General features: G+C 37.1%; 2 long non-coding RNA genes across 2 annotated transcripts in view; one reads left to right on the forward strand and one right to left on the reverse strand.

Annotated features, from left to right (window-relative positions):
• Window positions 1–246: 246 nt before the first annotated feature.
• Window positions 247–26,503, reverse strand: part of LOC122804318 — a 30,872-nt gene continuing 4,615 nt past the window's right edge. Inside the window, exons 2-3 of the long non-coding RNA XR_006365210.1 lie at window positions 14,439–14,650; window positions 247–602 (exon numbers count right to left, since the gene is read on the reverse strand). This is a non-coding gene — a long non-coding RNA (uncharacterized LOC122804318). The remainder of the gene's footprint in view (window positions 603–14,438; window positions 14,651–26,503) is intronic.
• Window positions 9,759–26,503, forward strand: part of LOC122804319 — a 477,886-nt gene continuing 461,141 nt past the window's right edge. The window contains exon 1 of the long non-coding RNA XR_006365211.1: window positions 9,759–10,157. This is a non-coding gene — a long non-coding RNA (uncharacterized LOC122804319). The remainder of the gene's footprint in view (window positions 10,158–26,503) is intronic.

Below are 26,503 nucleotides of genomic sequence, written 5' to 3' on the forward strand. Positions count from 1 at the left end.
TGTATTATGAATATAATGCTATTGTAGAGGCTTAACTTGAATGAATAAATAGCTATCTTACTAACTAACTAGAATTAAAATGTAATTAAATTACTTGTCATAAAATTTGTTCTAGGACATGGTAAAATCTTACTGTACTTTTCCTCCATTCTCCCATTTCTGAATAAAAGGAATTTTGGACTTTGTAATCTTGATCTGTCAAACAAAGTTTAATCATTAAAAAAAATGTTCACATGCATTCACGCAGCCTCTAGCATAGCTGTTTATTTTGACTATTTATTTTAAAAGCACTACTATGAAAAGCATTAAACTGGTAACATCTTGTTTCCAGGTGCATTCACAGGGCACATTAAGGAGGACACAAGAATAAAATGGATGATTACATTATTCATTGATAAGCTGACACATAGCCAGAGATAACCTTTACAAATTGCAGAAGGCCATGCTTCTCAGAAAGTGCACAGTTTAAATACAGTCTGAAGGTGGCAATATGCCAATGGAGAAGTTGATAACATTCCTCTTAAGAGTGGTACGAGGCATACATGGTGGTGAGTCATTAGAACTTTCCAGTCTGATTTCAGTCATGCCCATACCTCTGGAATCTGTCAACAACACAAACAGCATATTCACTATAGGGAAAAATATACATTGCATGAGTTCTTGTCAGGAAAGCAATGTTAGAGGCATTGTTCCATTCTGAGTAAATGCATGGCAAAACTGCTAATGAAAGAAAGTTATATAGTAAACATGGTGTTTCTCAACTTTAGCAATTTTTTCACCTTATTCTCAAACATAAGGCAAGTCAGAGGCTATATTTACAACTACATGCAGAAAAAACGATGAAATATAATTAATTTGAATGAGTGACTGGTGGAAAATAGTTCATAAAAATAAATGGAAGAAACATAAAAATAAGTTATAAGACAATCATACTGTTGTGGGTGTCTAAAGACTATTAAATATAATTTTAATGTAATACTCAGGCTATGAAGTGAATGTGCTGTAAAAAAATGGACTTTGTATATACTTGACTTCTGACCCCATCTTAATAAATCTCAGGAAAGAAATGTGTATTGATCAAGAAGGGAGGACTAAAATATCTGTGTAAACCATTTTGCTGGTGACATGGCGTCCTTTGTACAGAATCATTCACACATCTATAGTGCAAGATCCTGAAGGTGGGGTGTGTACTTGAATACATGTGTACAACTTTAGTGATGGGCATTATATTGCATTTCAGACTGCATTACTCTAGGTTGCCTCTGCTTCATGTCTACTGTTTGGCATTAGTCTTTTCCATGAAGGTTAGATACAACACTTCTCTTTAGCTCTTTGGTTGGCCTTATCTCACAGTTGCACCATGTTTTTCAATAGCACAGTGTTAAAGCCTGCATTTTGTTTTTTTTTTGTCTGTCATTTGCCTGTAGTCCCTGGCTACTGTAGCTTGTTTCTCATTCATTTCTTGCTGGCCTCATTTATATTTTCTCGGTTTACACATTAATTATAAATGGACACATTGAAACACTGTGTGACAAGTCTTTTTTGTCTTCTTATAACAATGAAAATCTCCTGCTCTTTAATTCTTTTCTTTCTAGCTATCTCATAAACATTATTATTATTATTATTATTATTATTATTATTATTATTATTATTATTATATGCATGTTGTCTTTCTGTTTTTAATAATTCAAATTACTTCTGTCACCAAATGTTCTCCGTCTTTACATCCCATATTTTTATTACAAAACCTTTTGCCCTTGATTAATTTTTAGTTCACTTACTTGTATTTTACCTTACAGTTATAATACTCTGTTCCATGACCCACCATTCTGTCTCCCTCTGGTTTTTCTTCTTTTTCTTTTTTCTTTTGGTATATATTCTTGCATTTTCTTAAGGATATTCTTTTCCCTTAGCTGTCTTTTCTGATTCATAATGTCTGCTATTAACCCTTGCCTCATCCTGATACTTGTTTGCCTGTGAATGCCATTATATGTGTGTGTGTGTGTGTGTGTGTGTGTGTGTGTGTGTGTGTGTGTGTGTGTGTATATGTGTGTGTGTGTGTGTGTGTGTGCGTGCGTGTGTGTGTGTGTGTGTGTGTGTGTGTGTGTGTGTGTGTGTGTGTGTGTGTGTGTGTGTGTGTGTGTGTGTGTGTTAGCCTTGCCTTTTTCCTTGCTAGGTGCAACCTGAGCTTGATTTATAGCTAAGGTAAGACCTGGCAATTTTTTTGCCCAGAGCTTCAGTATACTATCTCCTGTATAATTTATACCCTTGAACTCACTGCATTGCTCCATTGCACAGAATATCAGTGCCTTTACTTCAGGAAGGTTGGTTCCTAGCTTTCTTTTTGATTTTTGTTTGTGTTACCTTTCTGCAATTTAGTTTCATGCATAGTCTTACATTTATGTGTACTTCAATGTTATGCCTACTTATTTGTTGTTGTTTTGTATCCCTTGGGAAGAATCAGCCCTCTACCCAGGTCACCAAATTTAAATAAATAAAAAAATAAAGAGAAAAGTTCAAAACGTGATATTTCTGCTGTCTTCCTACAGTACTCCTCCATCTAAGTATATAACTTCTAATGCATAATATTTTCATTAACTCACCACCTGACCTTGAAACATGAGTAACTAAAGGCATATTCTTGGCCAATGCCAATATTGGAAGACTTAATATTAAAGAACAAAACAAGTGTTGGCAAAAATGATTTATTGTCATAAGATACTGATATTGTAAAAACAATTTAATTGATCATTAATGCCAGGTGAAACAAATGCTCAAGTTTATGATCCATTTACTGTTTATCTTTGCATCTCCCCTTATGCAATCAATAACAACAAATTTAAAAGAAGCTGATGCATGTTTTAAACAATGTTTATATAAGGCATTGCTTTTACTACTAAATTCATTCAAATGCAAAAGAACAATGTCCACAGGGTATACATCCAATTTACCCAAAATGGACAACTGAGTTGGAACAGAAAATCTGGACCAACTCTCTTATAATAATAGTTTAGAACCAATGGTCTGTAAAGAACATTTATCTGGAAGCAAAATTAAGTTTGTGATCAGCTTTAAAGACATCAAAATGTCTGTATAAATGGAAGCAAAGAATTAAGTTTGTGATCAGCTTTAAGAACATTCATGTCTCTATAATATTTTGAAACCCGTTGTGGCTTATGACTATTGTTCTTATCTTATAATAAATCTTCCCTATTTATGTTGGACCTAATAAATCTTTGAGTCAAATCATCCTGGGCATCAAGAAAGGATTCATAATTCACAATCCTAAGTGTCATAATTTTCCTCTAGAATGTATATCAAGTTCACCTTCTGTATTAAGACCAAAATTTTTCATGAGAATAGATTTTGGCCTTATTTATGATGGTAATCACAATATTTATATGTGTGAGATGGACATTTGCTGATGAACAGTATCTTATGGAGTTTCTTGAATATCTTAATGATAACATATTTGATGTTGAAATCACTAGAAATCAGGATAACACCCTATCTACTAGGATGTTCAGAAAATTTCCTGAATTTAACTCATTACTACATGCTACCAGCTTCCACCCACAACATGTCATCCAGAATATACCCAAATTCTTGATGCCCAGGATGATTTGACTCAAAGATTTATTGATAAGAACAATAGTCATAAGCCACAAGTACTGGCAGGAATTAAAGACTTAATATTACTCTTTTGGTGACCTGATAAATGTGCTCATCCTGGGGTATACTTTTCAGCCAAGATCTGATAAAGTACAGAAAAGGTAAATACAATAAACTGTAAAGCAAAATGCTTTTATGAGATTCCAAAAAACTTGCTATCAGTGTAAATAACGTACTGTATTTTAAGCCTGTCCTGATTCCAGCAGACATGCTAAAAGTATAACTGACTTACTCTAGTATAAGGCCTATGTACAAAGCAGGTTTACACCACTGGCCAGATCCCAAAATCTGGCCAAAGTCTTTTTATGATTTACACAAGTCAGTGGAAAGATAGGAGTACAGAAACTGTTGTGTCTGATGTAATATTTTGGGGATGCAAACTGCAATGCAAGGACAGGTAGCCTTGGCCTTGCCTGGAAAATGACATCACATTTGTATGGTACCTCCAAATTTGATATTTTGGATAATAACAATGTATTTATTTAATTATTTTTGTAATTACTTTTGTTTACTAGGAAAGTCTTCAGGGAACTGAAATGCCCATTTTCAGCAGAGGCCCGCAGAGAAAACCTCTAAAACAATGATAGAAATATATTTTTGACAATTCAAAAGAAAAACTTTCAACAAACATTATCTTCAAAGTATTCCAAAACAATCGTTCAGCAAACATTATTTAGAAAGCATATCAGATTAAGGAAATATATATTTTCAAGACATTATGAGTAGACTCAAAAATACTACACTTGTATAGTATCCATAGTGGATGGAATTAGTTTTGCATACTTCAGACTGTAGGTGTGATACAATTGCATTGTTTATTAGCTGCCAAGTGATATTTTAGGGCAGATTTGAATTGTTAGAGTTTATTTAAAAGCCTGATGTGGTTTGAAAGATTTTTGCATGCCTTAGAGGTTGCAAAAAAGAATACCGAGTAACGTAATAATTATTAGAATTACTAGCAAAAGTTAGCTTAAGTTTTGAGGATCTTAGAGTTCTGTTTGGTACATGCCGCCGGATGAGATTTGACAGCGACAATGTTTTAAGTGGATGGTGAAGTATTTTGTGTGTCGTGTGTAGCTGGGAGCTATCTGTTTGGGAGTCTTGGGAAAGTCATTAAGTGGTTTGCCAGGTATCTCTCTCTCATAATTGCTCATAATTGTAACAGTGACCGTTACAACCTGTGAGTTGACTTTGGCAATAAGCAATTTAAAAATTCTTGTAGAGTAAATAGGAGTACAGTAATATAAAGCAAGCTTTCTAATGATAGCTTGTAAACAGTTAACTCATTGCTATTTAGGATTTTATTTATGAAGTTTTAATAAAGTTTCATAGTTATAAGTGTACTACTTTTGCTTTATTTATATTGTCATTAAGGGTGAACTGTTAGACAATAACTCAGCATTTTTTTAACAAATTACACTTTATTCAACATAGTAAATAAAGCAACAATAAAAACTTTCAGTCCACATCCAAGGTGCACATATTTAAATGTCAGTAGCTGGCCAACTATTATCTACCTATGCAAGCATTGTTTACCTAAGGACTTCAGCCTGATGATCGCAATTTCTTTTTTCAAATATCTCAAAAACTTTATTTCCATAACACTAAAACCTTAAACCACTAGTTTAAAACAACATCAATTAACAAACCATAAGCAGTTGGTGATTACTGCATTGGTACCTTTGATTTGTCATATCTCAGATAAATTAAATGCATTGCTAGAGGGTCACTGGGTGACTAACTAAATACCCACATGTAACATCCAGCAATAATCAGCTGCATACGGGGGCATCCCATTCAAACCAGACATTCCACTTTTCCATAAATGGAAATTTCTGATTGTGGCTTAATCTGGCACCTTCTCCTTTAACCAATAATCTAATAATACCAATCAATTGCTGCATGTTGGGAACTGATGCTGACTTCCAGTTTTTTGTAATTGCCTTTTTTACTTCTGTCAGAATCAAGAGTAACTCTATCTTTTTTTGGTCTTAGGTATACCTTGTCATCAAACCCAAACAATAGTAGCCTCTCGGACAGTATTGTATGTTTCATAAAGATTGCAGTTTCCTATAGTTCCATTGCAAAACCTGCAAGCTGGTCACATTCCCAGAAAATATGTCTCCATCTGCCTCTTTCACACCTCTAATATAGATCACTCATCGTTTTTATCATGTTATGCCTTAATTTATAGCTCAGGTCCAGCCTTTGGGGACTTCCATTTTCCAATGTGTTTTACACACAAACATATACACACACACACGCGCACACACGCACACACACATACCACCTAACAACATATGATATGAGCAACATGTAGTATGAGCGACGTGTGCCTGACAATTCTGGCTGCTATGCTTCACAACTCTGCCGTGATCTTGTGTGAATGGGGCACCTGACTGTATGTCTTTTTATATCTCTCTCTCTCTATAATTATACATATATATGTATATACATATACACACACACACACACACACACACACACACACACACACACACACACAAACATGCACACACACACACACACACACACACACACACACACACACACACACACACATATATATATATATATATATATATATATATATATATATCACACACACACACACACACACACACACACATATATAAATAGACAGATACACACATATATAGATGTGTGTGCATGTCATGTGCGTTTTAGATATAAATCTATATATATATATGTGTGTGTGTGTGTGTGTGTGTGTGTGTGTGTGTGTGTGTGTGTGTGTGTGTGTGTGTGTGTGTGTGTGTGTGTATGTTTGTGTGTGTGCATCTATATAAAATAGTATAGTGTTATAATAATATAATATAATATAATATAATATAATCATATAGGCAAAGGATTATGGGTTTGCACTTCTATTGGACTGATACTAGCACCATCTTCTGTGGCTGTGCATCTCTAAATTTCTTCATTTCTTGTTTTTTTTTTCTGTGAAAGAGCATGAAGACTCCATTAACTTTTTTCCCCTGTTCAGGTCTCACATTGTTTCAGAAGGAATGTGTTTCAGTCTCTATGAGCAAGGCAAGACTAGGCTCTTTCTGTAGTTTTCACAGTTAGTCACCCCCATTAACATATAAAGAACACAGTGAAGAAGTGACCCTTAAGATGAATACATGACCATGCACAGACACATATAGCTACTGGCATGAGATTTATGTGACTGTTATTTTTTTCTCATGAATAACAGATTCTAACCAAATATTTTTCCTGTGAATATACTGTTTAAGTAATACTGATTATGAGAATGTAAGTTCCCCTATTCAAACATACTGTTCTAGTTTTCCTATTCAAGTACATTTATATCCATTGACTTTAAAAAGTTTTCTGGTAAGGCTGTACAGTGAACCCTAATCACATGGCACCATTTTTATTGCTTTCTTTAGCGCCTGCTTATCATGCAATTAATTTACTAACACTGATTAAGTGTTCTTCATAAATGGTCTTTGGTGAAATGTGCAGTATAGAAAGTAAATAAATGAACAATCCTCTTAAACTGCTTTCTGTGCTTATCTCTAATCCACATACAAAAATGACCACATATATACACTATATACATGTAGGGGATTTCTGTGCACATTGTCCATTTGCTGTCTGTTATTTTATGCAGAAAAACTGTGATCAAATCCAATATAGTGCCTTCTGGCTCCAATGGCATAGGGACATATAAAGCCTTGACTGGGTGACCCAAGATCAATAACTTGCTCAAATGTTAAATGACCCTGTGCATGCCCATTCTGGTGGTGGGGGTCAGATCAGAGCCACCCTATATCACTGTACCACAGACAAGTGGCAGGCTGTAAGAAGCAATCCTTGTGGATAGGTATTTTGGCACCAACTACTTTAGTGGTTGCTGTCATCACAAGTGCATAGGACCATGCACTCACATTGAGGAATGCAATGTGGTCCTCACTGGGACATGGACCACCCATCCCCCCTGCCCAAAGGAAGTGTTAGACCTAAACTAATAAATACATACTCACAGCTAGGATATTGGTAAGGGCACAACTCACCACCGAAGCTGCTTCTATGATGCATCCCCTGGCCAGACTTCACTTTCACTGGGGAATATCCAGAATGGGAGAATAAATGGGCAGGTGTGATACAGAGAGGCTTGCTGGCCATCAAGTGCAGTAGGAAAACAGCATAACAAAAACCCTTGTCCAAGTGCACTATTCAATACTCACTTTAAAAGGATGAGATTCTTCTGTCACACTGTAAGGTCACATCTGGAATATTCTGTCCAGTTCTGGAAAGTGTTCTTGAAAAGGGAAGTTATAGAGTAAAAGGAAGTAACAAGTAATAGCCAAGGAATTGAAATGTGGTAGAAAACACAAGCTATCATGCCCGTGTTTGACTCCTGAATGTATATAGACTAGGAGGAAGAAGAAGGAAGAGCTTGGATATAATGACTGAATTTAGGCTGATTAAAAAAAGGTATAGAAGACAGAAAGATTTACTAAAGATTAGAAATGCATTACACAGAAAAGCTGTTGCTTTAAGTTCTTAAGGCTGTCTGCAAGGAAATTAGGAGGCAGTTATTCACAGAAAGAGTGGTAACCTGCCACGCATGCTCTGCCAGAGATGGGAATCATATATTAGGGTTGTCTTGAGGTTCACAACTGCATAAGATGTAGTGGCAGTCAAGGAAGCACTGAAAATAATGGAAACAAAATGTGCGCTATTGAGGTCTAAGGGTGATTGAAGTGCTTATTTCTTAGAGATATTATTCACACAGCTAGGCTAAGTTTGCCAAATAGCCTATTTGTGTCTTTGCTTTTCTTAAGACCAGTAGGAACATAGGCTTATCCTTCCCTCATACTCAAGATATACACATAGACTTTCGGCTTTTCCTGGTTAGGGGTCACCACAGTGGAAGTCCGGTCTGCTCATGATTGGCAGTGGATTTTTATGGTGTCGAGTTGCCAGCCCGACGGCCATCCTTCAATGAAGGCATGCCCATTCATGCTCGCACATACCTGCATGTCTTTAATGTCACTCGACCGTGGGGAGGACATTCAGAATCCACACCGAAGGTGCTCCAGCCGAGAATCGAACGAAAGAACCTCTTGCTGTGAGGTGACAATGATAACCACTGCACCACCGCAGCTTATACTCAAGATATACACATAAAGAATTGAAATCTTGGTTTTGTATTAGAACATTACCCCACCAGATGAGCAGTAGCAAGAACCGCCCAATCCCCGCCTAGCACTCTCCGCATGAATTCATTTTGAAAACTGCTTTGAATAAACTCGAGAAAACCATCCTCACATAAATGAGTATGCTAAACTTTGAAATTATTTTGACACAAAGCCTTTTCTCCTTTATTTCCTTGTACCAGGATTTCTAATTTACATTGATCAAAAGCTTCAATATATTATGTGTACTTACAAATGGTACACCGATCCAAACAGATTTTTAGCTATTAACACATACACAGAATATGCTGCATTTATACAAAAGTATTTCACTATTACAGTGAGAATTACAATTCTTTAAATGGGAGGGGGCGAACACATAAAATGCTGCATGTATAAAATCTATTACACAGACTTAAAATTCCTATTCTGTAAAGGTATGGGGTGCGGGTGGCGACCTTTTTGCGAGGTCTTTTTTATTCCATGTATTTATTGTCCTACTGCCTTAGAATATTGCTTGTTGCTTTATCTTCAGAAAAACAAATGTTTAAAGAAAGGTGGGGGGTGCCCTGCAAAACCAATTACTGCACAGCATTATATCAAAGAAAGGTGGGAGTGCACGGGTTATGGGTTTGGACTGCCAAACGGGAACCTGTGGATACTGCCCTTCTGACCCGCTACTTACCCTGCACCACACTATGTGGTTAAGTACAAACTGACAAAGCAAGTCAGACACCCAGGACTGCGGTGCTTTCAACGGTGCACTTACAAATGTAGAAAATAACTGACATTCACCATGTCACTGCATAATCTGCATGGCTTGTCACTAAGCCTTGTCAATCATGTAGGCCACGCCCATTCCTGCACGAAAATCTCGATGGGTTGATGTTCTAATACGAAGCCCAAATCTTTTAACTTGGCGACATTCAATTCAAGACCAGGCTCCTGAAAAGGAAGATCAAAGTTACTTTCCCCTAACACTTACAAATGTCATCAAGCACCCTATGTAAAGATTCCTTCCACCTTAATTAGTAGACACCCAACATTGTCTTTTCTATGTCTAGTAAATATCCGTGTTGACAGCAGCCAGAACCACCCATCTTCCCAAACTACCTCTGCCTGTGTCTAATCCAGTCATTTTTGTTACATTTGGGTAGGGCAGTTGATTCATAGTATCTAACTAACAACAATCAGCTATTCTCTTCAGCTGTGCTCAACAGGACCCAGGGCCTCAAATCTGGATTTAAAAATTTGCACTGTGTAAGCAACTGAGAAAATGTGTACAATGCAAGAGACTGAGGAAGTTGTAACAAGGTAAGAAAACTGAATCTGATAACTCATGAGGACTACTTACTGTGCTGGTAATGTTACTGAATGAATGTAGCACGAGTCTCAGCTGCTGATTGTAGGGCCAGTAGGCAGGTAGATTTTTTTTGCATGCTGCTGTCATTGTGTAATAATGCCTGCTCTTTATTTGCTAGTTATTAACTGTTTGCATAAGGATTTTAATTGTTCTGACTTCTCAGAATCAATTTACTCACTGCTGTTGTATCACTGAATTAAAATCTGCTCGGGAAAACTTAATAAATCCTAAGGCTGCTTCATACATGATGATGTATTTTGCCCATTGCTTGAGTGATGCAATAAGGTATTTTTTTTTTAACAGATTGATTGTCAGACTCAAGGAGTAGGCTAGCTAATGTATTATGCAATTGTATACAAACAAGGGTGAGGGTTGAAAACAGCAAGGAGTAACCGATTGTATATAAAAACTCAGTACACTCCCAGTGTGATTTAATCTTTGGCTGAGTTTGAATGATTGCAACATATATGGTAATGCACTTTCAGGTCACAGGGTTTTACAAGTAAAAAAGTGATCACAAACTATTGCAATCTTACAAATATAAAAGGAGATAATTCTATTAAAATTTGCAAACATAAACAAATGTAGTCACTGTTCTCTTTCACCTTTTTTGGTTGAACAGGACCAACACTTGGATTGGTGTCTGTCTTTAGGTAGCTGGCTGCATGGGGCACCATTTTATAAGCATTTCAGTGCCATCCAAAGTAGCCTGTGCATATTTCTCAGAAATACTTGTACCCTTTACATCTTCAGTAATTGCCGCTAGCATTGCTCCACTTTACAAAAGCTATAGCTCAAAGATCTCAGTTATTCTTATAACTTGCTGAATGAAAGTTGCCAACATGTCTCAATAATTAAAGTGAGGTACAAACTTTGCTGTTCATGGTATCCTGTGCGACTAATCACTTTGTGTTTCTCAGTTCAGACGGCATTACAGTATCCCATAATTAGTATTCAGGGTACAAGCCTGCCTCAAAATTCCCATTTTACATGAGGGCTTACAAGTTTAGTTATGAGGTAACCATTTGAAATGCTGGGACCTGCTTTAGCAAGTCCCATAACTTTGAGACTGAAAGGTAGAAAAAATGGACTTGCATATACTAAGTCTGAGATTGCCATTTCTCAGAACATTCCCTTTTCTCAGATGTATGATGATCTCGGAGTTAGTATAAACAAGTTCATAGCAACCTGCTCCCTACATCAGGGTTGCAGGGGGGCTTGTCTCCCTGCAAAAAAGAAGATTTAAGAAGAAGATTGATGTTCAATATTCGCTCTTTTGCTTCAGTTTTGGTCTTTTTTTTCGTCATGGCTGCACTTAGCGTTATGTGTGCTGACATTTCAACATGGAGCTATAGTATGACTAACATGCAGGTTTTAAGGTTTCTATTCTGTGCTGCACACTACAGCTGGGTAGTGTGAACTGGTGTTCACTGCAGCATGGCTCACGTACTCTTTAAAAGTCATGTATGTCCAAAAACACAATATGAACTACTAGTTAAATCATAATCTATTCCTGGCTTGCACTAAACTACCTCCCACTTACACTCATCCCTCTAACACTACTATGATCAGTTAACAGCACTTTGTACGAAAATGTTTCCATGTCCCCATTGATTTTGTTATTCCACACCTCTGTTGATCGATTAGCACTACTCCACAGACACAAGTAATTTAATTGCAGTCACACTTTTACATTCTAACTGTGCAGTTAGAGTTACACATCTCTCAGCTGTCCCTGATGTTCAGTGATGTTCCTGATTTTGACTCAAATTCTTGTTGGAAAATCTTCCCTAAACCCATTGACTTTTGGAGAAAAGGTGGAGAATTACACATAAATAATTACATCACTTAAATTATAGACTTTATTTAATTCAGAATGTACATATTAATTTACAGTCTCGTATTCCATCAACTTTTCAAATTAATACTACTATTATTTTAAAGAGTGTCTAATTATTTCTGAATTTGTCACTGACTCTGTTAAGATTTATCTCTGACTCAGTTGACAACCATGAGTAAGAAGGCCAGAGACAGAATCCCTGCATTATTGTATCTCCTTATGTTCGTGAAACAACTGGAATTCCTTAGGGATTTCTGATGCCATCTTTAAAGTCTTGTTGGACCTCAAACTTCTTTCCAGTTCTTATCCCTCCTATCTACTCCAACATATTTACATGTAGGAGATGTTAATTTAAATAATTAAATCCACCTAATCAGTTGTTAACACAAAATTGTAACCTGCTCGTCTGTTGTTTTAACCCTTGCTGACCCACACTGATGCATAATTACTATATTTTTCTCTTGAGTACATGTTTAACCTCTGGCATACTTTGGAGGTTCTTTTCTATTTAGCTCTCTCATCCCCCTCTTTGTCTGTGTATTCATCAAATAATATAAAATATATTAAGGTTATCTGTTACTTCCACTCAAAAATTATGCACGATGGGCTTAATGTGTCAAAAGATATTGCTGTTCCTCGTTATTTAGAGAGCTAGACATCATCATGGTAAACTGCAATTCCTCATATATAGCTACGCAGATCAACATGCTTCATTTCAATCCTATTGCTAAGACATTGGGAATAACATATTGGACAAAGTGCTTACATCTTAAATTGACTCCAAAATCAAAGACAGGCTACAACAATCCGGAGCACTACTATGATAGTTATTATATCAAATAATGTAAAAAAATAATGTGAATAAACAAAAATATTTATACAATTCATCTTAAAAATTACTGATATATTCATAAGTAAATCTCTGCCACCTGATCAGTAATCAGGAGCCCAGCTTCCTTGTTAGAAATCTACAGCATTGTAAAAAAAAAAAACAGCAATAAGAAACACAAGAAAATGTCACTCAAACAGATGCTTAGGTTTTTCCACCTAAATGTCACAAGCCTGTTTGAAAAATTCCATTAACACTGGAGACATGGAGGAAGCCATATATAATGGATAGTGATTTGCTAATACCCAGTTACTACATCTGAAGGAAAAATTGCACCAGGAAAAGACGCTACATGGATAGCAATTAATTTTTATACTTGCTCTGCCCTCCCCCACTCTGTACATTAGCCAGTTATAAGTTATTTAGAATAAGAGACTGGTTTGGACAAAGGGCTCATACGGGGATGGAAAGCATGTTTCTTTAGACTTGCATCTACCTAAAACCCAGCAAAGCAAAGCATTTATTCAGCTCCAGACTTTTGTGGTGTGATGAAATCATTGACAATTATCTCCTTACTACAGATAATTTTCATATTACTTGGCAAACAGATAGGGAATGTGTTAGTGTCTGCTTAGCTCTTGGTTACTCCAAGGCATTTGAGACACTTGCTAGAAGTAACAGTGAGATAGTCAATACCCATTCACATATATACTATTTATTTATTATTTATTTGTATTTGATTAATGGGAAAGTCTGGCTGGGTCATAAAGACACCTTTTCAATGGAGTTCTGAGCAGAAAGACTTGTACAGTTAAGATAGTACAGATATTAAACAACACACGTCAGTGGAAATTACAGTCTGTAACAATTCACAGCAGGAGATAAAGAAAACAAGTTATTTGTATTTTTATAGGCCACATACAATTTACAACATAATATTTATATAGTGATGTAAACCCTTGGCTTCTATGCTTCAAACATGGTGTTTTAAGGATTATTACCCATATTTCAATTTAGAGAAAACTCTCAGTTAACCGGTACTCAAGCAACCAGAGCTCTCAAGCAACCGGCAAAAAAATATCGAAGCAATACAGTACAATTTTCATGTGTTGTACTTTCTGTTTTCCTCCCGCAGAAACATAACTTACATTTTTGGAGTTTTAGCATTTTAAAAAGGAAGATAGGAATAAATTCCCTTTCTCCCCAACCTGAGAACAAGTCAACCAAACAAATAGTATGGGGTACAGTATTAATCAGGCCTATTTTTAACAGTAACTCTCAAGCAACCAGAAACTACAGTTATCCGGCATCTACTAATCCCCATGGGTGCCGGTTAACTGAGAGTTTACTGTATCTGGAAAATACAGTATAACATAGATTGTTAAATGTTTTAATTTTGAAGAGTATAAATGTCACCTGGAAATATTACGACTAGTAAAGAACATGCAAAGACTTTTGTGACATTGTTTTGGCTAAGATTTTTCCTAACATCTTTGGTGATTACTTACCAATACATGTAAAATACCTCCTTTTGGAATTAACTTGTTATTCCTAGATACTTACCCTTCTATCATTTAAGTATTTAAAGTCTTCACAGAGTTTTTTGAATAAACATGCCAGTTGTACAAGGGGAAAAACCCTACACTGGCTACCAGCTTTTCAGGAGGTTAACGAGAGACCAGGATTCCACCTGAGGCCTTTACAAATTTAAGAATTATGAATATCTTAAAAGCTGCTATGGACATCTTCAAAGTTATGTCAGAAACAGATTAAACCTGTTAAACAAAAGAACAGTAAACATTACAAATGAGGCATTTCTCTAACCCCATAACACAATAATTTCTTTAAAGCAATTCAGTTCTGGAGTATAATAAATGATGTAACTGATAAAAACAAACACTGTAAACCCCTTTTCTCTAAAGACAGCCCCCAAGTAATACCCAACTTTTATTCTATAGCCAATTGCTGCTGCTGTAGTCAGATATCTCCTCATCATGCAACAAATAAAAGAGCTACCAGATATATTATTAGAGCTATAGGACTAACCATTGAGCTCCCACTTAACCTCATCATAAACAGAAGCATACAGGAGGGTACCATCTCTGACATCTGCAAATAACAAAGCAATATTACAGTTATACTCAAAGATTGGACCACAGTAAGGCTGCGTATTATAGACCAATTAGCACTTTCAGTTTACTGGCTAAAGTACTGGAAAAAAGTTGTGCACACTAAACCTACTTAATAACTATCACATCACAACATTCTGTTTACAATGAAGCATGGATTTAGTGCTGGTCATGACACAGAAACCACCACTGACAAACTGAGTGATCAGACATCAGCACTTCAGTCTAAAGCACGGGAATTTACAGAGAAGCATTATCCTTGATAGGTTGATCCCTTGTTACTCCTGGAAAGGCTTCTTTTAGGCACAGTGGGACATAATTTTCTGTGATAGTTTAAAATCTACTTAGGTCTGCCAGTTGTATCAGCTATTTAGGAGAACTTCATCAGTGAATATAGAAGGTGCTTCACAGGGCTCTGTTTTGGATCACTCCTAATCTCCCTGTTTACCAATTAAAAATCTAATAACATTTTTGGTATTTCACTGTTACAGTGCACGGATGATTCCACCTTGCTTTCAAGCTTCCTAAGCCTACTAGCCTAGTGAACACACTGCAAGCAAGTTATGATTCCTCATGCATCTAGTTAAATTACAGTCAACTTCCACTGAATTAGGGCAAAGTTAAGCATTCTGGTAGAAAAAAAATGCAAACTGTAAAACAAGATATATCTTATTTTGTCTTCAAATGTTCCCAATGGTTCCCTTGAAATTATACAAAGCCACAACTATCTGGACATCCTAATAGCAAATAATCTCTCCTACAGGCAGGTAAGATGATTAGCAAATGGTCAGTGACACTTCATTGAGATGTAGGTGGAAACAGACCACTTGGCAATAACCCACACAGATATAGGGAGGACATACAGGGGCCACATATACGGTACCCTGACTGAGAACAAATCTAGAGTGCGATTTTTGTTAATCCTTTGTGATCAGCTTAACCCCATTAAGCTAGAGGCTCTTTTCAGGGGAGACTTGAAGTGTTAGTTCTACTACCAGGGGAAATTTGTTCTGGATATTAAGGAACTTCAAACAATTTTTTTCAATAGGTGCTGTTGGATTTTTTACATCCACCTGAGCTACCACCAATTCAAGCAGATGCCACCTCGGTTTAAATTCTCATCTGAAGGACAGCACTCTCGGGAAACCCACCCCCCAATGCTGCTCTGCAGTCTCAGCAATCCAATCAACTAGAGTAGGAATACAAGTAGCAGCTGTCTGGTCTTCTAGCACCAAAGGTGAGTGTACTACCTGTTACACCACTGGCACTAAATACTTCTAATCAAAAGTCAAGTTTTCTCATTGCATTGCTTTTCCTACCCTATAACCCAACTCTAATACATAAATTTGCAGTTTGTTTGTAAACCACATCATCAAACATTAATGCCTGCATTCCTTCCTGCCCACATACCAATGTAAGCAAACCATCCCCAATGACCATCATTAGAGTGGACTGTCCCAGAAAGTAATGTTTCTCTTTAAAATTGCAGGTTTAACAATAGTTACATCTGATATAGTATCACTCATAGCAATGATTTCTTTAACATCTGGAGCAGCTGCAGTGTCAGGAAAATTCATCACTACCATAATTCTACTTCTGTTACCTCCACTCATGTCTTTTGTACTCCACCTCATCCTTGTGAGCACTTGAATTATACATGCCATACATGTTTATACCAAAACCATAACCACTTTGCCTGTGGAACCTGCTGTAAAGATTTTGATTGCTCTCTTGGATTCCTTCCACCCATGAGTTTTTCTGAATGAGCTCCTCATGAGCAGCTGTGCCCTGCTAGCCAAACAGAGTCTTGCCACTTCTTCAGCAGGGCTGTGTACACAATCTGTTATCCAGATATGCATGTATTGATGCAAACTACCTTATCATAAGGTCTCCCAGCATTTCAGAATTAGTAATTTGACATCTACTCACCCATCTATTAAAGTATGTGCATATTTCTGATGTAAAATCTCTGACACTCTTTTGTTTTTCTCTTATAGTCTCTATTTTTTCCCCTCTGAGTTTACATTTAAAACACTGAAAAAAGCATATTTTAAATTTCCAATAAACCAAACAATCAGAGTCAGACATTTTTGACAAATCATGTATTTCCTTAGCTATGAGCTGTGGCATTAAAAAGGTCTCACGTAGTTAATTTGGTGCCGATTACATATACATTAAAATGCCTGGATAAAGCTATCAACATCATCTCTATACAAAGAAAACAACTTAGCACTGATCTTGGTATCCAAGGACTGTTCTTTACCTCTGTTACTTTCCTTTGGCAAAGTGTAAGTATTTTTCTGTGACACTGATGTGACTCTTCTATTTAGTGTGCTATGACCACTCCATGCTGATGTTTCTGTTCTTCCATTGTAGCTTCAGCTACTCTATCGTTTAGCTCCCTTTGTCTCTCTCTGCACCTATATCTGTTTCCATTTTTCCATTCAAATTTTATTCTGAGGTCATTTGGAGATAAACCGAGTTGCTTTGTTGTATGATCTGCACTCACAGCCACTAACTGTGTGTCTAGTTTCACCAGATTGAGTCCTATCTGCACCCAAGTCAGCTATTGTTTCATCCTAAGTCATACTAAAAGATTAGATTTCACTGAATCTAAATTGACAGTGACATTTTTTGGTCTCCACAGAGCTCATTTTTCCTGATTCCTAAATGACCTGTTTAAAAGTAAAACAAAACAAAAAATATTGTGCAAGGTATTCTACTGTATATTTTTCTTGTGTCTGTAAGGGTACATGCACTTTCTGGTGACAGAACTGTTTTGAACTTCTGTTTATGCAACAATGATGTTAGCAGTGCAGCAGGAAGCACTTGGTGTATATGGTGTAAAAATGCATTTTTAGAGTAAACACTGGCGCATAAAACCTTTTTCTTCTCATCCTTTTGAATCATGGCTCCAGGCGATTGTATGTTGCAAAAAAACCTCAACTAAAAGCAAAACTAAATTTAGATAAGATGTGGTCACAGTTGCTGCCAGGCTAACATAGATGTGTACTGCTAATGACCTATGTCCACTAAGGGAGCTGGGAGACCCATTAGAACAAACATAGTTGCCTCACCTAATCACAATGTTTAAACAACTGACCTTGTTAATGACCTCCTTCCATTCTTCATTACTGTATCAAGTACAAGAGATTAAAGGCATAGTGGCAGCAATTATTTAATGTACTGACACCTTAGAGAGGGTATCCAAACAATATTTTTTCACCTGTATGAAGTCAAGCATCATATCAGTTACCTCCTGGATTTACCCAGAATCTACATCTGCACATTGATGATTAGGAAAATAGGAGGAGATGAAACAACGTTCGCATATTGAGGTTACAGGATGGTGTAGAGCAGAGAGACAGATGCTAAAGTTTTTACAAGCTTCGTTCCTGGCTACCCTGAATCTTGACCCAACACCAAAAGCTTTTTTAGAGACAACTCACAGGTCTCTACCCCCATCCCCAAAGAGATCAGTTTAGATAAAATGATCATTTGTTTTCCCTCCTATCAACAAAAGGAGAAGGTATTACAAGCAGCATGGGATATCAAGGAGGTTCAATACCATGGTCACATGATCAGATTTGGTAATGACGTCTCCAAGCAAGTGGTTAATACTAGGAAGTAATGGTCCCCTCTTATTTGGTACAAAAAGAAAAAGATTATAAAGTGACCCTCTTGTATCCAGTCAGGCTGAAATTGCACTTTCCAGATGGTTTCCAAGTATTTCATTAAACGGAGGAAGTACTTAGTTTCCTGCCTGAAAAACTGGCTTTAACACATAGAGGTAACATGGAATGGACTATGGCAATGTAGCAAAGAGCATGGATAACAGCTGATTCTACCTTGAAATCCCCAGGCCCTGAAAAAAGCACAAATGATGGGAATGTATTCTCAGACTTTCTTACTTTAATAGACTAATCAAATGAGAGTAACTAATCCAGCATGTTACTCATCCCTGAAATTTGTATGGAGATTTTACACAGACACACACAGACACACACACACACACACACACACACATTTACATATATATATATATATATATATATATATATATATATATATATATATTTATATATATAAATATATATATATATATATATATATATATATATATATAGTTTCACTTCATAAGCTTGAATTTCAGCATTTCAAGACCATGAAGCTGAAACTGCAGAATGGCAGAAGTGCATAAGAGCAAATTTGAATATCTCAAATCCGCACTTATGCATTTCTGGTACGTTACGTGAAGTGTTTGGCTGGTATGATGTCTGGAATTGAATGTGAGTGAGTGTATGTGTGTGTTTTTGTAAGTTGTACATGTGGGTTAGGGTAGGGAGGTGTAAGTATGAGTGTGAGTGTTGGATTTGTTGGTGTTTGTGTATGTGGGATGTGTATTTGTGCATGCGTGTGTGCGAGCGAGTGTAGAATGCCATGGTGTGATTGTTTTTTTTTTCGTTATGTGCGATCTCAGAGTTGGTATATATAAGTAGGGGGTGTGGGGGGCACAGGGGGGCTTTCCCCCCTGCTTACATGTAGTGTAGGGTTGTGTGGTTTGTGTGCTGTGGGTAGAATGGTGTATGTGCGTTATGTGGTGTATGATGTATATATGTTCGTGACTGTGTGAGTTGTGATTGTGGGTTTCGGGATTGTGAATGGTTCGGCTTTATAATTTCGAAATATTGAAATTTGAGATTTCAGTATTTCGAGATTATGAAGTGGAACCATATATATATATATATATATATATATATATATATATATATATATACACACACACACACACACACACACACACACACACACACACATATATATATATATATATATATATATATATATATACACACCATGCAGATGTGCCAGCAGTGCCATATTTCAATATCACTGTTTTATGTTTGCTTAGTTGCTAACTCAGATAGATACTGGACTTAATTATAAAAATGCTTCAGGGCTATATGTATGGAAATGCTGCCAATTTTATTTGTCAGCAATGACTCCCAGCTCAGGTATTCAGAGCAGGCTGGATTCAGGGATCAAGTACAGACCCCACAACTTTGGAAGTTGGAATTTTACCCTCAACCTCTCAGCACAAAAAAATCTGGACAAAGGCAAAAGTAATGGGGGTAACAAAGGCCCAAAAATAGGGACAGGTTTTAAATATTGCACTTATAAACTTTAAAAGTTGTTAGAATAATACGTTTTGCATTGGCAAGCATTTTCTAAAGATGCTAAGTTTGAAGCTCAAATTTCTGTCATTCTTTAGTGACTTCAGTCCTCAGTGATTTTACAGAAAACCACAACTTTTATGAGGAACAATCCAAAAAATATGAGGAAAAATGTGGACATTTTGTGAAAACCTGGACAATTAAGAGGTATGTTTAGAATTGTAATGTATGTATGTATATGTTAAAAAGGTTACTGTTTATAAGTTGTTTCTTCCTTAGTTTACACACTTCAAAAATGAACTAAAAGCGTATTTTCTCAATTCCAGAACCTGTCCTTGCCATGACCCTACCTAGTCTTCCTTCCTTTTATGTACCCTCAAAAGGACCATACTTAGTACCTCATTACACCTCCCCCTCCAATGTGTCTACTATGCATTTGCATAATTTTATACAAACAAAAACTGTTTATTGTTGACCTATTGAACTATATCAATGTAAAATTGTTACTTAGCTTGTTTTTAATGCAACTTTAACTTTATGCATGTAACCCAACATATGTGAATCTTTTTTGCTATAACTGCTATTATGTCAATATTGTTTAAAATTGTCCTTGTTTAAAATGTACTACTGGAGCTTTTCTCCTCGGGTCTCCACTGAAAATGGGCCACAAGCCCAGTTGGACAAACCCGGTTAACAAATGTCAATAAATAAATAAATAAATAAATACATAGTTTTAGACTAATTGTTGTACTATCCTCACTTCTGTTTATGATATTAGAACATTTTGCTTCTCACAGTTATCTATCTGTCTCTTTCTCAGTTCACCCAGGAGCTTACTTAATATCAACTAATGTTAATACCTATGCAATAAGACCGCTAACAGTGGCTTGGGTTCACAAATGGGGGATTCCTTTCATGCTCTAAATATTCGATAGGTAAAGTTACTTAATGCAAATGCGAATAGCATCAAATCCCCACATTAAGCAATCTTGCGTACAGATATGGTTCATTGCTGTTGTCACAGACACCCTGGCTCTTCAAGAAATGCATTTATCACATAATGAGTACCTCAAGCTAGCTGGGTGGTGATGTGAATTTATAGCTGCTTCAGCATGTCTCCTCTAAAGAGTGTGGGGTATCTGTTTTACTTAAGTACAATAACCCCCATATTATAATTCTAGATAGGTTTTCTTTCCTAGGCGGGGAGGCTGCTGGGATGTTTGTGAGTGTTGGGGGTCAGGTGATAAAAGTAGCATCCATATTTTCAAATTGTACATGGTAAGGTCAGAGGTCATTTAATGTTGGCAGGAGATTTTAAGTGCCTCACCCACCCCCAGGGATTCTTCAACAAAACCTATGCCAACACTGTCAGCCACCACTAAATTTTTGAGTCTATGGACATGCCTTTAACAGCTCTTGGGAAATAGTCTGACAGCAATCCTTATCACACATTTAGATTTGGGACCTCGAGCCATATTGACAGATTATGTTCAGACCAGGAACTAATGGAGCTTTCTCTCATATATCAAGTGGCCCTATGTCCTTATTTAGAGCATGAGACTTCACTGTGTCACCTTTTGACCACTACATCTGTACAGCCTAAAATCTGGAAGCTACTTCTATATTATGCCATATGCCAGGAGATCAGACTTTCCCCAGATAATCTCAGAAACATGCAGGAATTTTCAGAAGTGCATACATTAGATGTCTACCTTCCCTATCTTCTTTGTGATGTCCTTATGGGATTCTTTCATGTTCACCTGAGGTTATGGAAAAATTGTCTCTGGAACTCATGGAATGTGGGATTGGCTGATCTATAACAGCAATACAAATTCTATCAAAACAGGCAATCCAAGCGTGAGACAAATCCTACAACTCAGGGTATGCACCATCTTCAATCTCAAATTCAAGATATCCTGGAGAAGTAAACAGACATAGCCCTAGAGCGATTGTGACTTCAGTATTACAAAGCCTCCTGTAACATTCAGCCAAGACTAGCCAGGCAGTGTATAACTAATTAAAGCTCGGCAGTTAGCTTCATTGATCACTCTCAATCAAGAGGGGCAGGAAAATAATCTTTCTTTAGTCTATTATCAGCATCTTTATGTAGCTCCAACAGACCACTATAATTTACCTCCAACAACCTCCTTTTCACCAGTCAACCCTATATTGCCCTGTAAGGTGACTCCAGATCAAGTGCATTACATATTCCAACCTCTTACTAAGCAAGAGCTCTTAATAGTTATTCATAGGCACAAACCAGCTAAGGCACCAGGGGTCAATGGTTTACTGTCTGAAATTTATAAATTCCTCACTCCTTAGTCATAGGGCCTTTTCTGAAAAGCTTACACGTAGGCGATAAATAATTGTCTGATCTCTCCATCTTGGAAGCATTCCATAAGTCTTCCTTTCCTATACATAGATAAAGACCCTGCAACACCCTCTGACTTTAGACCTATAAACTACTTGTTTTTAATACCTGGAAGCTCAAACAATGGATGCACATCCTATTGCTGTGAGCTATTTTCATAGGATGTTTTACCACATGTCTCACACTTGCATTTTCTGCAGATGTATTGGTGCTATCCTCAGAAAAATAGAGTTCTCTCACATGCTAGCTTTAATACTTTCTCCCCTAGGATCTCATCCCAGATTTGTCCCCTTCTTCCCTACTTTCCAGTTTCATGCTGGTGTAAGAAGGGATTACTATGCATGTTTCATGCGGTAACTCCTACTGGAGTTAAACAGTGCCAAGAACATTTTGCAGAATGTGGCATCCATGGATCTCACTCTTTTCATTATTTCCAGCTGATGTTGGCATGTTGCCGTATTTTAAACCTTTCACAACTTGATAGCCGCACTCTGTTCTCATCAGGCTGATCACTTGAGTATAGTGCCCCTTTTGATATGTACCTGTTCAAACACTTGTTACAACTGAAACAACTATAAAGCTTTCTCACTAACAAAAATCAAGGGTCTAAATCGTAGAGACTGTGCAGGCTATGCAGATCATCTGACAGCCTTACCCTCTTCTCAGTATACATACAGATTACTGTGAGGTGATCTGTGCCTTCTGTAAAGTGTATCAACAGACCCTGTTTTGTTCATAAGTTCATAGGTTGTTACTAGGCTAACGAACACTAGGACCCTTACAAGCCTAGCCATGCACCCTAAACCATTTGGATCCTAAGTATCATATGGTGGGGGCATGTTAGTAGATACGTAGCTATGGATTTGTAGGGGGCCTCTTAATTAGGATCATTCCTTTCTTATTGACAGCCTCTGTCCATAAAGGACATGGGGCCAGGCCAGGAGTAAATTTACAAGTTCCCATCCAGTCTCAAGGTTTTGTTTGACTAGGGTTGGGGATGAACTCTGTTTTACATAGACAGGGAGCATATTCCATACTGCAGGAATCCTTTGGTACACATATTTGTCTCTCCATAATGTTCTGTTTATATCACAAGTGAAGTTCAGATCCCTGGATCTAGTGTTTCTGGTGTTGCTTATTTTGAACATGTGCAACAGATCCATCAGGGCTGGGTCTGAGGAAACCCTGTTAGCCAGGCAAAGATCCTCTGTCAGCAACCTGTAGCAGACTGAATACAGTGACAGAGCCTTTAGGCAATCAGTGTAGGACAGGCTATTCATGATCTGAATTTTGCTGATGAGAAACCTTGCTGGACATTCCAGCTATTGCAAGTGTCTGGTTAGATACATGCCAAAGGAGGCATTATATTCAATGATATGTCTGATAAGGGCCTAGTAGATTGGTACTATAACTTCCTTGGACCAGGATACATATCCTTACCTATAAGTTGGGTGACATAGAATAATTTTCTTATTATCTTAGCTACTTCTTGAGCAAAGGCCAGATTGCTGTCTACATGTGTTCCCATATCCTTACTACTTGGCTGACTCTTAGAGGCATTTTATCTGTGCAAGTAATTAACTTGAAATGACAGTTTCTGCTCTCCCATGTTGATGAGTACCAGATCCAGTATGCCTGATACTCTGGTTGGAGCGTGCACTATCTGTTCCAGGGTATTTGTGTTAATAAAGTCCAGGAAGTGTTCTACCTTTGAGTTTGAGGTAGTGTACATTTCTCAGTCTACAGAGGGGTAGTTAAAGTTACCCATGAATAGGGTATTTGGTTGGATGGTGAGTACCTCTAGTAGGTTTAGATAAAACTTATGAGACTCTAGGGGCATAGATGGTGACCTGTAGCTAGCCATGATATGGTGAGGGACCTTGCCCATGGTGACTTGCATGTGGATGAGCTTCATTGTATCATCCTGTTTAATCAACTTGGATGTATGTCTCTTGCTAAAATAGATCAGAAGACCTCCACCTTTGACCCCAGTCTGTGCTGTTGTTGGTCTAAATGTGTAGAAGGCACTGTAGCTTTACAATCCTGGAGTACTTTCTACAGCTTTAAACCAAGTTTCGGTCACAGCACAGATGTCTGCGTTCTTCATAGTGAGGAGGGCTTGAAGGGTTTGGAGTTTTTTTTTAGGCTCCGAGCATTGAACAGTAACACCTTAAGGCCGCTTGTAGACTTTTTCACCATGTTGATAGTTTTTTTAATTCTGGTGTAGCCTAAAAAAGCACTAAGGGAGTGGATAATGTTTTTGGCCTATATCTGAAAGCCTAGGAGGGACAAGTGTAGCCCATCCTTATCAAAGCAAAGTGGTCTTTTGACCATGTTCTCTCAGGCTGACAGATATTGGATCCCACTGGAGTGACACAAGAAACTAAGCTAATTATTAAAATCAGTCATTTTATGTTCATACTGTGGCATCATCCTTGGTGAAGGTAGAATGTTACTCAATGCAAGGCCTATACCTATCTGTGACACATATTCTGAGAAATCCATTATGTCTGTTTTCTTATAGTCCAGTGAGGTATGTGTCAGGTTATTTACACCCACATGGACTATGAGAGAATCATATTGGTACCTGGGATACAGTAACTTGAGTGCATGCATGATACTGTGTATCCTGACTCTAGACAAACAACTAACTGCTATCTTCTCCTTGTCCATCCTGGTGAGGGCATCTATGTGTCACCCAAGGGAGTCTCCAATTGCAAGAGTATTAAAGTAAAGTGAATGCTTGCCTTATAGGTTTGCACTTGGGGAGCCATTAGGTGTAGGCTTATATGAGATGTTTGGTGTTGCTTTTGGTGTGTGCTTTAGTGGCTGCTGAAGAACATTAGATGGCTTTGGAGGTCTTTGAGATTTGGGAAGGTTTCGTTTAAACAGGTCTTCTTCAGTTAGTCGAAATCCCTGTGATATAGGGAAATATTGCCAGCCCAGCTATCTAGAATTTTGTAAATAATTCTGTGTCATTTGTTTATACAGAACTGTATGTTATGTACTGAACTAAGATGTATCTACAGTATACCCTGCTGGAACATAGAAGATTAACCTGCAAAACTTAAGAATAGTTGAGGTTAAGTTACATTATAGTTGGGCCATAAACCAAAGATGTTATCTCTCAGTTTCAGTTCAGTAGCAGACACAATGTCTAGAGCTAGATATTTCTGTATTGTCTTAAAAGAGAAATAATTAGTAGGTTTCAAATGTAAAAGCATTTTATTGTTTTACGACTTCCAACATCTGCAAACATCTGAGAAATATGTATTTTTAACACAGAGATGTTAAATTCTGTTAGTTTATGTTTAACTTAAAAACTTAAGTTAGATGACAAAAAGTGATGTCATCCAAGCTAACCCAGCAGTAATATTTGATGCTAATTTAAGAACTCTCTCAGAGAGAGAGAAAGAGAGACTGTGCATTTTGTATTTTGTCTTGGACCTAGTAAGAACATCCACTCATCATCAACATCTGCACTTGCCTTGCTGTAAGTAAGATTTAGGGCATAGCATCTCTTTTAGATATATATAGAAATATAGACAGGATTAGTTTAGATGTTTTCTGTATTTATTTGAGACTGTTCTGCAATGTTGTTTTAAAATATTTTGTGTGATTTTAAACTCTGAAGTAACTGTGTTGATTTTACTGAGTATTGTCTTGTTCTTTTATTATGATATATACTTAAACCTATCTTTGTGGCTGATATTTGTGAGACATATTTAAGCTCTACTTGCATATGTATTTGGTGACACTGTACAGGCTGTTCCTAAATAACCTTGCAAGTCTTGGTCAGACTACCATTTGGATTAATAGTAACATTACATAGTATGGCCTTATAGTAGCTGATATGTAGGGGATGGTGACAGTAGAACCTACTTTATAGTCTGGGCAGAAGGGGGCATAGCTAGTAAACCTGTGCCAGCCTTCCCCAGATGTGTGTGTGTGTGT

Source organism: Protopterus annectens, chromosome 6.part0 (assembly GCF_019279795.1).
Source record: "Protopterus annectens isolate FY-2018-M chromosome 6.part0, PAN1.0, whole genome shotgun sequence".
NCBI classification, from domain to species: Eukaryota; Metazoa; Chordata; order Ceratodontiformes; family Protopteridae; genus Protopterus; species Protopterus annectens.